We start from the raw sequence: 15,485 nt of genomic DNA, 5'->3' as shown, positions 1-15,485 counted from the left end.
TTTAATTTGTCTGAAGAATCACAATCCTTAAATATATAGATATTAAGTATGGAAATCTCTAATCAAAGGAGTTAAAATCAAAGTTATAAAAATCGAATCACACATCCAATCAATTTAGTTATTTGTTTATTAATTTAAAAGTTTAATCAGTTTAATATGTGATTCAATTAAACAATTGACTTATAATAAAATAATATATAAAAATATAAAATTATAAATTTTTTAATATAAATTTTAAAAATATAATACCAATCAAAATCTCATAATTTTATGTAAATATAAGACAATAATTAAATAAAAAAAATCAATTATCATAAATTAATATAAAAATTTATATATGCGCGCATAAAATCCATTATAATATATATTATATGTTATAAAATGATAAAGAACAAACACAAAAAAAGAATATTTATCTCTTTAATTGTATTTTATTTCTAGTTTTTCCTTTTTTATCCTATAATTTTTTATATGTATTTAGTTTGAATTATATATATATATATATATATATATATATATATATATATATATATATATTAGTATCTTAAAGATAAGTAAAATTTATGATTAAAATAAATAAATAATAAAAAACCAAGTAACTTTTTTATGTAAAATCTGTGAACAGTGTTACATAACATAAAACATCACCTACCGTGTAACTTCAAGAAACGTAATCCAATACATTAAATTAAACCTAAAATAAAAGCTGAAAGCCTGAAATAACAAATATTAAAACTAAGTCCAATACCAAATACCTAAATATTTAGTCCAGCTAGTTTTTAGAACCTTATTAAAACAACTACCATATGTTTTATAAGAATTAAAAATCAACCGCTTACTTTAAAATATAGAAGAATCACGTTTATATTTATAAATAAGGAAAAATCTAGGGGTCAGCAATTTTATTGCATTTTAGCCAGCATGTAATCAACAAAGAAATGTGAGTCATTTGATGAAATCTCACATCAATCTCAAACAATCAAATCATCATTGATGACTAGTTGATGGCTACTAATAACAAATGTTGCTGGCCCCTAACATTGCCCTTATAATAAAATTTTATATACATTTGAGAATTTTATTATTATTAGAATAAATGTACGAATGATATTATTTTGTATTGAACATTTTTATACTACTGCTTTAACTCATGTTGAACCGCAATATAATTTAAAAACTTTAGATATTATTTACTCAAGTATTTTCAAGACTAAGAAGTGACTTTGATTAGATCACAACAATCTAAACAATCTTAGATATTTTTCTAACTTTTCAAGTAATACTAATATTCGATATCATCTTAATCTAAAAAATTATATATTATTGCTTCAAGCTAAAAAATAATTTGATTATTGGACATCCCCTTAATAAAAAATCTTAGATACTCTTCCAACATTTTCAGACAAGATTCAAATTAAATTGCAGTTAAACCTAAGAACTTTAGATACTATTTTTTCTCAAGTCTTTTTAGGTTAAGTTTTGGCTTAAATTAAATAATTCACCAACCTAAAAACCTTAAATATTATCTTAAGTCTCAAATTAGACTACAACCTAACCTAAGAACTTTATATATATTTTTTAAGTCTTCTCAGTCAAAGGATCACTTACTGATAAAAGTAATTGTGGAGTCTAAGGACTCACAATTATGTAAACCAGCCAAAAAGATGTTCTCAACTTCTAAAATTAAATTGACAAATTCTTTTTTAATAACCTAAGAACTTTATATATATTTTTTAAGTCTTCTCAGTCAAAGGATCACTTACTGATAAAAGTAATTGTGGAGTCTAAGGACTCACAATTATGTAAACCAGCCAAAAAGATGTTCTCAACTTCTAAAATTAAATTGACAAATTCTTTTTTAATTTCATAAGATAGTTCTAAGATGTTATTTAGAAAATCGAAACATATATTAGATGTACTCAAATACTGATGAGTGTATGTCGGTACTCACAGTAATATAGGAGTGTTGTGAAAGTTTTTCAACTTTACAACTTTATATACAAATAATCTTAGAAAAATGTTGAGTATTGTCAGAATTATCATAAAAAAATGAATAAAATTCGACAGTATAAACTTTGTTGATAATTAATTATCGTCGAATTTTTTTGTTCAAAAATAAGTATTGTCAGATTCTGTGACAAATTACTTACCCGAAAAAATTATTTGATTACCGGCGAATTTTTTCGACGGTAAAGGTGGTACCACAATATTTTGTTTTTCGCACTATTACCATCGAATTATGCTCTCGGTAAATCTGACAATAATGTCAATTTTTTATTAATTTTAATTTTTATTTAAATTTATTTTTCACATAATTAGTGATCAAATTATAAATAATAGAAACCAATTATATAATATGAAATATCAAATGTTCAAATAAATTAAAAGTCAAATAAATCAAACACAATAAAACAGTAAAACAAAGCCATAATCACTAAAGATTTTGCTAGTCGTCGTCGTCATTCCTGTGGTCCTGTTAAGGCGACGGAGAAGGCGATGATGGCTGTGTCCCACGAGCAGCTGCCACTAGCAGCGCCGCTGCCATTGGCATGCATCTGAGCCTGATACACTGCCATCTGTTGCTCCATCTGCTTAAGCCGCTCCAGCTGCTCCCTAAATTCCAACCTGAGCTCATCTGTGTCTGTCATGCATGTGAGGATCTTCTGATACCTCTCTCAATTTTCATTCAGCTCATAAGCCTATTCGTGAAGACTCTAGGTGAGCTCCTGCACCTGCAACCTAAAATCAATGCCTTTGTCAGGATCGACGGCTCGACTGGTGGTAGAGGTAGACGATGGCTTCAACGTGGAGGTATGGAGGCTACTGGTGAAGAACAACCCAGTTCGTATACACGGTTCTTGTACGCCACAGAGGCGGTCTCGCGCCAAACTGCATCGGGACCAACGACAGAAGCCACAAAGCCACTAGTGTCTTCCCCACTTTGCTGAGATTGCTGAGTTGCGGCCTCCAGTCTCTACACGTAAGACTCTTGTGTAACACATGTTATTATGATTAGGATAACAGATGTGTAGTTAATTGAAAATTTTATATCACAAGATCAAATATTTACTCATATAATGATACGCAGACCGCTGATCAGCAAATTTTGCCTTGTTCTCCTTCAAAGTGTGGGTGTACTTGAAGGTCTCCGCCAACGTTGCATCGCGATCCAACAACTTCGACTACACATGTTGCATTGAAACAATATGTTAGGATGCCTACTAATAATATGTTAAAGAATATAACTAAATTAATAACAAAATTAGAGAATCTACATACCAGCCTGACCTTGGTCTTCATGAAAGTCGCTGAGCCGCCGATATATTTGGAAGACCTAACCGATGCCCTACTAGCTCTATTTGTGAGACGTTGATACTTGAACCCCTCATCGGTCTCCCAGTGAACATACAAAACCTTCTTGATTTCTGAGCGGATCTAAGAAGTGAGGTGGTCGCGCCTCTCATGTACATCCTCCAATATCTGATGCAGTCGCCTTCCCATTCAATGATCGTATATCTTCTTGATGAGGGCATTGTGCTCCTTATCCCATATAAAGTTCTGCTGCACAAAGACACTTTAAAATTTGTTAATCAAAATATATTGTATTAAACAAAATAGAAAATACAAACTAGCTAATAAGTTTTTGCTATATTAAGTTTTTACCACCCACTTATAAAATCATTGCTCTCTAGTCTCAGAGGGGATCTTCTTGTAGCTCGGCCATGGATGGTCATATATCAGCTTGATGACGCTGGTCATCTCCTGAATACATGCGTTATTATTTGGCGGAAACCTATCAATAATTCACAAACAAACCAATACGACAATATAAATTAAAAGTTCATAAGCAAATAGCCATAATATGTAAAGGTTTTTTTAGAAATTTTGACAGAGTTTCGTTTATAACTAGAATGTGCCATAAACTCTATCCATCAACAATTAACTTAAACAACACCATTGTCAACAATCAATGAATCAGTTATATATCAAACACTTTTAGCAGTTCAAATCTACAATTCTAAATCATTTAAAACTAGAATCAATAATCAAAAATCACTAATCACTATATATCAAACATTTCCAGCCGTTTAAACCTACAACCCTAAATCCACTAAAACTAGAATCAGTAATTAAGAATCACTAATCACGATATATCAAACACTTTTAACAGTTCAAACCTACACACCTAAATCCACTAAAACTAGAATCAATAATCAAGAATCACTAATCATGAATTATCAAATACTTGCAGCATATAAAAGACTTAAAGTAGTACTTATGTTGTTCCGCCATCAGGCCAAATCGTCATTTGTACGATGAAAGGTGGTAGAGGGGAATCAGTTGGCTGGCTTCTGTTAGAGGATTCCGGTGTCGCGTTGTTTATCGCTGGAGGCGGCGTCGCCAAGACAGTGGGCTGCTGTGCAGATGAAGGCAGCAGTGTTGGCATAGATACAGGGACATAGTTGGAGTTAGGTACCATGATGAACAATTGTTTTGATGCACTCGCAACCTGTGATGTCACTAGAGTAGTCGGATTAGAGGAAAAAGATTCAGAATTCCCAGGGGTACCAATAGAAACCCTCCCTCTACCATGACCACGACCAATAGGCTAATTCGCAATATCTCTACCTGTTGTCATGTCTGCAAAGAGCATACCAATTAAAAATATACTAAACATATTCACAACATCATTCAAAATGTTTAATCAAAATAAACTACATTAAACTTAGTTAAAGAAATACATTATCCGTTTAAATAAAATAAAACATATTAGAAATAAGAAACTAAACTGGAGGAATGATTTGTATAGTATTGAGTATAATCAAATTGTCTATTCAAGTTGTCTGAGAATGATACAATATAGAAAGGTATTTATAGGAGCTAAGAGAATCGTAATAATAAAGACGTAATATTCTATACTAAATATTCAGATATATTAAATAATTCTAATTGATCATAATTGATCTTAATTATATTCTAACATCCCCTCTCAAACTCTCACTTGAGTTTGAAACTTATTTAAAACAACGAAATAAAGAGAAAAAATGCATAAACTAATAAAACGGGTGCAAACAGAACTGACAGAAGGAAGTGCAGACGGAACTGCTGCTAGTCTGAAGGAAGCGTAGACGAAATTGCCGCTAGTTTGAAAGAAGCGCAGACGGAACTGCCGCTTGTCTGAAGGAAGCACAGACAAAACTGCCGCTTGTCTGAAGGAAGTGCAGACGGAACTGCTAGAAAGAAACGCAGATGGAATTGCCACAAGGAAACATACACAGACGAAACGCAGACGGAACTGCCACGAGAAAACGCAGACAGAATTACCACGAGAGAACGCAGATGTAACTATCACTAGAGAACATAGACGAAACTGCCACGACAGAACGCAAGCGGAACTGCCGAAAGAGAGCGAAAACTATATGATTTCTTTATGAGAATAGGTAAACAGCAATAACAATGGTGTTTGATCATACGACTCGAAAAAAAATGCAACACAGAAAGAAAAAAAAAATAGGCTAGTTGGTAAGATGAAAAATCATCAAAGGAGTGACAAAAGGAAAAAAAGAATGTCATAGAAAAAAAATGCAAAGACAACGGTGATTTCACCGCAAGTAAAATAACATATCCTTTTCAAGGAGGATACCATGGCTCTGATATCATGTTAGAATTAAAAAACTAAACTGGAGGAAGGATTTGTATATTATTGAGTGTAATTAAGTTGTCTATTCAAGTTGTCAGGGAATGATACAATATAGAAAGGTATTTATAGGAGTTAAGAGAATCGTAATAATAAAGACGTAATATTCTATACTAAATATTCATATATACTAAATAATTCTAATTGATCCTAATTGATCTTAATTATATTCTAACAAAACAAAAGAGGTAAGTGCACATTCTAACTTCACAAATATTTAGCAATATATATTATTACATGTATAATTTTTTCTGTATGCAAATAAAAAATCATCCATAAGTCATCTAAAATTATATCATATTTGAATTTTTTTAATTTACTTTGATTTTCATCAATATAATTAATTGCACTGACTATGCATAAAATAAAGAACTACTAGAATGATCGAGAATTAATTATTTTATTACATAGAAAATTTAGTTTAACCAAAAATTGACCCGTATTAAAGTAAGTTTAACTAACTTCACAAACATTTAGTAATATGCCTATTTGAACAGAATAACTTGAACTATGTGAAATATATGCATTCAAGCTTGAGCATCACTAATTTACTAAATTTAGTTCCAATTCAAAATCAACCGCACAACAACAATAATATCACATCATTAAAGCATTAGAATTCACAAAAGTCTAATAAGCTAATACGATTCTATCTTAACTATGTAAATTCACTAAACAAAAAAATTATTTCTAACTAAATCATAATACTAATTAATAATTAAAACTTAAATTAATCCTAAATTTAACGAAAACAAAAATAAAAATTTATTTACAGGAGAATGCAAACACAGAGGTGGACGGTTGAATGTTGGTGGTGGCCGGTGTTGTTGGTGACAGCTGGTAGAACTGGATGGCGGCAAGAGAGAGAGGGGCTGCCAGAGAGGATGCAGCGACGGGGATTAGGTGAGTATAGAGTCTAGGCTAGCCTGGCGCTAGCTTAGGGACTTCTTGAACAGGTCAGGGCTGGGAGGTTGTAAGTATATATAAGTATATAGTTATTATCTAGCTATATCTAGGGGTGTTCTAACTAAGATCTATATTCTAATAAAGGCTGGATAACTGAATGTTGTTAACTGCTTGAGATGTATTTAAGTGTGGTTGTTCATAACTATTTTATCTGTTATTATTTGTGAATTTATTATGCGTGATTCCGTTTATTAATCCAAACGTTTTGAAAAAAAAATATCTCGCTAAATAACTACGCTTTTAACAACAAATCAGGCTCATATAATAAATAATAGACAATAATTAAGAAGACAAGTTGGTAGCGCTCAGTTTCCGGTATGATATAGACATAATAAAAATTGAGTCGTTACAATCTAAGCCTTGATGAATGATAGTAAATGCACATTGATCTTTCTTTTTTTTATTTTCCAATTCATCCTTCTGAGCTTTTGTTAGCTTCTCCACATTTTCTGGTTCTACATAGCCTTTCTCAACCATCTCCCACACTCGTTGAGCACCGAGAATTGCTTTCATTCGAGATGCCCAATTATCATAGATGAGTCTAGATAATTGTGGGTATTTAAAAGATGATTCCTTTTGACAAAGACATTTTATAAGTGGATCTGATGCCACTTTATTGGAAAATAAAAGAACAAAGTACACAGACTCACGAAGAATATATAAAATGAGGAGAAATGTATTGAATATATTTGTTGTGTGTATTTTATGAAATAATTACATACATGTTTATACTTCTCTTTGACATCTAAATTTTAACACATTCTAAATAAACAATGCTTTAAAATAAAACTACATACAGACAACTATTTAAACAGTGGTTTCTATCAATTTTTAATAGAAGCTACCAAACCAGTTTCCCCAAAAATGAGAGATTGAAGACCTTTACTATCTGATTTATCATTCCAGACAAATTGGCGCACACAATTATCTGTGTCCATAAATATCATCGATGGAAATTGGTACATTTGCATTCTATAAATTGGAATAGAAGCCATCGCCGATTTGGCAAGACAAATTCGGAAGCCCTATTGAGGAATTGACCCTTCCAAGAGGCTAATCTTCGACAAATCTTGTATGTGACATCTTGGAAAGCAACTCTAGAGGACCTAGCATGACAAAGAGGAACCCCAAGTATTTACCTATGGAATTGGTGGAACGAATATAAGATATACCCATAAACATCTCCTTGTATTCTCTAAAAACATTAGATGAATGAACAACGTTTGATTTTTCAAAATTAATTTTTATACCAAATGCTTTGCAGAAAAGATTCAAAGCATTCAGGATAAACTGCAGACGTGATCTCTTAGCCTTATAAAAGAGAATGATGTCATCTACAAATATCAAGTGAGATGTTGTTAGGCCACCTTTAGAGATAGCCATCGGTCTCCACTTACCCAAATTTATCAAATGAGAAATATTTTATACAAAGTACAAAAATATACCGTGACATAGGCTCTCCTTGTTGTAACCCCCTTTTAAGATGGAACTGTCAAGTGTATTCCCATTCAAAAGAATCAATGGAGATGAAGATCTAATACACCACATAATAAGTTTATTGTCTGGGTTGGAAAACCAAATTTATTAAGAGTTTGTTCTAAGAAATCCCAGTTTATTCTATTGTATATTTTCTCTAGATCAATCTTAAATACAAGAACCCCTTTTATTGGACTTAGTCTTCTTCATATACTGCAATGTCTCTTGAGTAACAATAATATTATCCGAAGTTCTTCTTCTAGGAATAAATCCTCCCTAAAAAAGGCCAATGAAATCTTGAAGAAAAGGCCTCAAACGATTGACAATTAATTTGGTCACCACCTTGTATAACACATTCCATAAACTCCTTCATACGAGTTGGGTTATCCACTTTTGGAATTAATACTAGTAAAACTTTAAAAAAAGATGCATCCAACTCTTTGCTATTGAAAGCATTATGAACCATCTCCAGACATCAACTTCCATCGTTTTCTAATATTCTTTGAAAAAGAAAGTCTAAAGACCATTAGTTCAGTGGACTTTGAAAGAATTCATCTCCATAATAACCCCCCTAACCTCCTCCTTAGTTACTTCTTTATTCAACTCATCACACGATTCTTGTGGGATTTGAAAGAATTCATCTCCATGATAACCCCCCTAATTTACTTGAAGCTCTGCCTCTTATTGTTTTAAAAAATACGAATCAACCTTTTCCATCTTCAATTGAATTGTTGTAATTTTTTCTCTTACTCTTGTTCTTTTTTTTTTTTTAAATATTCCCAAAAACCTTCTTATTAAAATTTGAAGCTTCTTCCTTTACTTTGGCAAGGCACTAATTGGATTCAGTTGATTCTCACTCTAAATTTTCTGAACCACACTTTTGAATAAAGGATGTAGAGACCAAGGGTGTGTTTGGCAAACCCGTTTGAAAGGAGAAAAGTACGTTGAAGTTCTTTGAACGCTATATTTTAATGTTTGGCAATCTTTTTTATCTAAACGCAGAAGTGATTTTGCAGCTTAAAAGCACGTTTACTAGAAGCAAAAAATTGTTGCTTCTGCGTTCACTTCAACGTGACTTCACCTTTGATTATTATTATTGGTGTTTTCCAAAAGAGTTTTCATATTTATTTCATTATTGGTGTTTTCCAAAAGAGTTTTCATATTTGTTTCAAGTCATTTCAAATATTTTAAATTTTTTTTAATTTTTAGTTTTTTTTTTATATTTTAGTTGTTTTATTAAATTTATTATTTTAATTTTATTATAATATGAATTATTGATCTTATTAAAAATGATAAAGTAAATAAAAAACTAATCATACATAACAATGGAATCATAAATAATAATTAATAATAAATAAAAGAATATTAAGATTACTAATAAAATTATAGAATATTTTTTGTTTGACATTGTAAAATTTATTATTATAATTTTTGTTCATTGTTTATTATTCTAATTTGTTATAATATGTATTATTGTTCCTATTGAAAATGATAAATTAAATAAAAAATTAATTATAAATAATAATAAAAACATAATTAGTAAAAAAATTAGAATCTAAAATAGTAAACAAAATAAAATTACTGAGAGTACTCATAAAAAGTACTAAAATATATTATTTTATATGTTATTTTTAATTTAATAAATAAATATTAATTTTTATTAAAAAAATTATAATAAACTAAAATAAAATTTTATAAAAAAATATTATATAAAAAATATACTAAAAAAGTATAAAAAAGGATTAAATATATTAAAAAATAATATTATAATTTAATATTATATTTTTTTAGTAATTAACTAATTATCTATCTAAAAGTGATTTTAACTAATATTATCCAAACAATTTCATTTTATCAAAATCAATTTTAGTATAAAATTGCCAAACAAAAATCATGTTGGCACAAACTCACTTTTATCCAAAATCAATTTTACAAAATCACTTTTATTCAAACTCCAGTTTGGCCAACTCTAATCCAAACACACACCAAGTTGCGTGAAATCAAAAAGTTCCGTTCCCAACCAACTTGTTCTGTGCTTAACTTCTCAAAATAATAAGGCAATATTCTGATCGCAATATGGAGAGATTCTCAACATAAGCCTCCGGATAGAATAGGGTGCATGATTCAGCAGTGAGGATTCTGACAAAATGCCAATTGATCTTAATATATTTTAACACATAAATTTTAAAATGTTTAAAATGTCTTTAAAATATCTAAAATATTTTTATAATCTACTACATCTGAACTAAAAAAAAATATTCACACATATAGAGGTTTTACGTATTTGACTAAGACGAATGACATTAAACGTCTACGAATTTATTATATTTGAACATTTTAAGTAAAGTTGTGTCAATTATGACACTAGAAAAAATGGTATAATAATTTTATTTTTTTAATAATATTAATTAGTTGCTAATTTACTATAATTTATTGTTAATAATTGACTTTTTTTAATTTTTTTACTTGTTATGCTATTGGACAACTCAACAAATTAGTTCTTAATATTTTATATTTCCGTTTGTCAATATAATCAATCATAAAAAACTATTTAATTTTTTTTCAATTGATAACACTATTTTTAAACTAATGTTTAGATTAATCTACTTTTTATTTATTTAAAAGAGATAATAAATTTTAGTTGAAAAAAATTATTTAAAAAATTATAATTTTTTAATTATTTTATATAATTTAATAAATAAATATATATTATTTAAATATAATGTTATATTCATAAATGATAAAATTGTTTGCTACAAAAGTTTAATTCATTAATGAACATTTTAAACAATGAAGTTCAATTCAACTCTATAGTTTTACTCATTCAATTTGTAATTTAATCTAATGTTAGGGTTGCAGGGTGTTTGAAAACTCCCTGAAATTAATTCAATCCTATTATTTGAAACAAAAATAATTAAATTAGTTTAGATAAAATTTAATTTAATTTATTTTTTTCTTTCAAAATTAATGCCAATTCAAATAGGTCTGATTTGGAATTTCATTTCATTGAAATTTTACTTAAAATTTAAAATATCTAAAATATTTTTATAATCTAATTATTTATTTTTAACTTTTATCATTCACTCTCTCTCAATGTCTCCTATCCTTCGACATGTACACTCTCTTTTCCTTCACCGCCTTTATTTTCTTCATTTTTTTTCATTCAACTCACTATTTTTTTAAAAGTATACTATGTAAAATATCTACACTTACCAGTCTCCTACGTCTAAAGATTTCAAGTAGTGAAGTTGTGTCAATCATGACATTAGCAAAAAGTGGCATAATTTTGTTATATCTTTATAACATTACTTAGTTGCTATAATTTGCTGCTAATCACTAAGCGGACCAGTGAGTTGACCATTCGACCAATCTAAATTGGTTTACCACTCAACAAGTTAGTTCTTGATAGTTCATATTTATTTATTTTTTGTTTTAAGGTCAAAAAAGATGCCTGATGAGTAAAGAAAGAGCACCTTGATACCTATCTATAAGAATAAGGGGGATATACAAAGTTGCGAAAACTATAGAGGGATTAAACTTATGAGTCATACTATGAAGTTATGGAAAAGGGTGATAGAACGGAGGTTGAGAAAAGAGACACAAGTAACAGAGAACCAATTTAGATTTATGCCAGGAAGATCTACCACTGAAGCGATATACCTATTAAGAAGGATGATGGAGAGGTATCGTAGTAATAAAAGGGATCTACATATGGTGTTTATTGATTTGGAAAAAGCGTATGATAGGGTACCAAGGGAGGTTTTATGGAAGGTTTTAGAAAAGAGGAGAGTAAGGATCGCATATATTCAGGCAATTAAATACATGTATGATGGGGCCATAACTAGTGTGAAGACTCAATGTGGTGTGACAGAGAAATTTTCTATTGGTATAGGATTACACCAGAGATCATCCTTAAGTCCATACCTTTTCACATTGGTCTTGGAAGTACTCATAGAGCACATCCAAAAGCCTATGCCATGGTGCATGTTTTTTGCTGATGATATCGTCCTTATGGGAGAATCAAGGGAAGACCTAAATAAGAAGTTGGAGTTATGGAGAGAAGATTTAGAAGTGTATGGTCTGCGCATAAGCCATAACAAGACGGAATATATGGAATGTAAGTTCAGTCTGAGAAGGGGAAAACCCAAATATAGAGGTGAAGATTGGAGAAAACATCCTACGAAAAGTTAAAAGTTTTAAGTATCTTGGGTGCATCATACAGGATAATGGAGAGATTGAACATAATGTAAATCATAAGATCCAAGCAGGTTGGTCAAAATGGCGGAGTGCATCTGGTTTTATATGCGACAAAAAAATGCCTTTAAAACTTAAAGGTAAATTCTACCGCACCGCTATAAGACCGGCTATGCTGTATGGTACGGAGTGTTGGGCGGCTAAAGGAGATCATGAATATAAGCTGAGTGTGACAGAGATGAAGATGTTGAGATGGATGAGTGGTCATACGCGATTGGATAAAATAAGGAATGAAGATATAAGGGAGAGAGTTGGAGTAGCACCCATTGTGGAAAAGATGGTTGAATCGCGTCTCAGGTGATTTGGACATGTGAGAAGAAGACCGATAGAACATCCAGTCAGTAGGGTGGATGAGATGGAAGATGGACAAAGGACGAAAGGCAGAGAAAATCCTAAGAAGACCATCCATGAGGTGGTCAAACGAGATCTACATGTAAACGGTCTCTCTGTAGACATGATACATAACAGAGCATAATAGCGTCGTTTGATTCATGTAGCCGATCCCACTTAGTGGGACAAGGCTTTGTTGTTGTTTGTTGTTGTTGTTATTGGTTTGCCATTGTAATCAATCATAAAGAACTATTTATTTTTTAATTAATAATAATATTTGTTAAACTTAATGTTTTTAGATTAATCCAACTGTTTTTAAAAGAAGTGAACAAATTTTAGTTGAAAAAATTTTAGTTAAAAAATACAATCTTTTTATTTATTTCATATAATTTAATAAATAAGTATATTTATTATTTAAATACAAAAATACTATTCATCATCCACCAATAAATTTGTGTATAAATACATATGTGATTTAATTTATTTTCAAATATTTGTATTTTAACATGTATTTTATACTAGTTGCTGGTTTTAGTGTATATGTAACATAGTCAATTTAAACATAATATTATATTATTAAAGGGTAAAATTGTCTACTACAAAATTTTAATTCATTCGATAAACATTTTAAATATTAAAATTCAATTCAATTCTAAAATTTTATTAATTCATTTCAAATATTAAAATTGAATTCAATTTAATTCTATCACATTAAAGTTTCCAAATAAAAAAGAGTGCCTTTTCTTTTTTAATTATTTTGTCTGCATTATATTAGAACAATAATAAGTAGTTGTTAGAGTAATGATAAGTAGTTGAGAGTTAGTAGTTGGTAGCTAAATATTTATGAGATTAGTTTGAAATATCCTTATGAGTAACACTCTTTATCATGTAAACAACAACTTTAATACATATCTTTTATTTTCTTATCTCTATTTTTTTATTATGGTATCAGAGCTCTAAAAGAGTCATATTGATACCCATGGTGAAAATTTCAAACCCAAATAACCAGTCTCCATTGTCTTCTTCTCCTCTAATGACAGAATCATCTTCTAACATAGTACAAGATCCCACTAGCCCTTTCTATATTCATCCCAGTGAAAATTCAATCTCTATCCTTGTCACTCCTGTCATTACTAGCAATAACTATCATTTTTGGTGTCGATAATTTTCTATGGCCACCATCTCCAAAAATAAATATGGCTTTTTTACTTGTTCTATTCCTTATCCTCTAACAGATGATCCTCTGTTTTTCGATATGGGAGCATTGCAATAATCTGGTGTTGTCTTGGCTATTTCATTCTCTCTACCTCTATTATCCAAAGTGTTGTTTATTTTTCTAATGCCTCTTCTGTATTGACCGACCTTAAAGAGCGTTTTTTCCAAAGTGATCTTCTTAGTATTGCAGAATTACAAGAAGAAATTTATGCTCTTAGATCAGTCATTAACAGAATTTTATACTTGTTTGAAGACATTGTGAGAAGAGCTTGATAACTCATGTCTTCTTCCTTAAAGGCCAAAATCATTCGATTCCTTAAAAAGTTCTTTTTCTTGATCCTCTTCTTGTCACCACGGTCTTCACTTTTGTCGTTCAACAGTCAACTTCAAAATGCATATGAGATTTTGGAGGATCAACGAACTATTATTGCTACAGTAGAAGCTCGTTATCCTCCTCTTGGTCTTGGTCGTGGGTATGCCTCTTCAAACCCAGGACATGGCACGGCGGCAGTGGCAGTTTTTCAAAGGTTTGCTCTTATTGTGGTTGAGAGGGGCACATTGTAGACGTTTGTTACAATAAACATGGCTACCCTCCCAGTCATCCGTGCCACCCAAAGAGACAATGATTCCTTGACCATGCTTTTGCCTCCGTTAATGCGTGCCAACACCACCTCCTGGCTCTCTCACGCCGCCAGTTTCCTCTCATGTCCTAGTTCATGAAGAAAGGGTTCCTCATCAGAGAACACATAGAGAGCATACTTTGGGCCTCACTCCAACTCAATACAACATCCTTTTAGCATTTTTGAAAACGACTGAATCTCAATTTTCAGATAGTAAGGATAAAAGCTTCCCACGCTCTAACCAAATTAGGTTTCTTCTGACCCAACTTTGGGTACCTATTATTTGTGTTCATTCCATACTTATTTTATTTTAAATAATTTTACTACACAAACTAATTTTGCAGGTACTTAAAAATCATATTACATCCAATTTATCTTGGTTCATATCTTTTAATTACAGTAGAAAAATTGTGGCTCAGTACCTGGTATGAAAAATTTTCCAAACTTTTAATTTCTTGTGGGGAACAATAGGCTTTATCTGATTACAGTCTTTTTTATCAAATTTATTAGTGCTAAAGTTGCTGTTTTATTAGTGTATGTCAATTCTATTTCTGAGATGACTACCATTAAATCTATTTTAAATCAGCATTTCAAAAGAAGTATTATGCTGATTTATTGAAAAATTCTGGTTTGTTGTGTGCTAAACCAGCATCTGTTACCATGGACAGTTCTACAAAGTTGCATCAAGACAGTAGCCCTTTGCTTCCTGATCCTTTAATTAATCGTCGTCTTATTGACAGCTTCCTCTACCTTACTACTACCCAGCCTGACATCACATACGCAGCAGCTTAGACAATTCGTGGCTTCTCCTGCTAAATCTTATTTTCGTGCAGGAATTTTGAGATACTTGAAGTCTAATCAAGGTAGAGGTCTTTTCTTTTTTCCCTACCTATTCTACGGAAGAGAATATAGGACTCTTGCAAACA

This window comes from Arachis hypogaea, chromosome 8, assembly GCF_003086295.3.
Source record: "Arachis hypogaea cultivar Tifrunner chromosome 8, arahy.Tifrunner.gnm2.J5K5, whole genome shotgun sequence".
Classification (NCBI taxonomy): domain Eukaryota; kingdom Viridiplantae; phylum Streptophyta; class Magnoliopsida; order Fabales; family Fabaceae; genus Arachis; species Arachis hypogaea.
The sequence above is the reverse complement of the archived record's forward strand: the minus strand, read 5'-3'. Positions refer to the sequence as shown.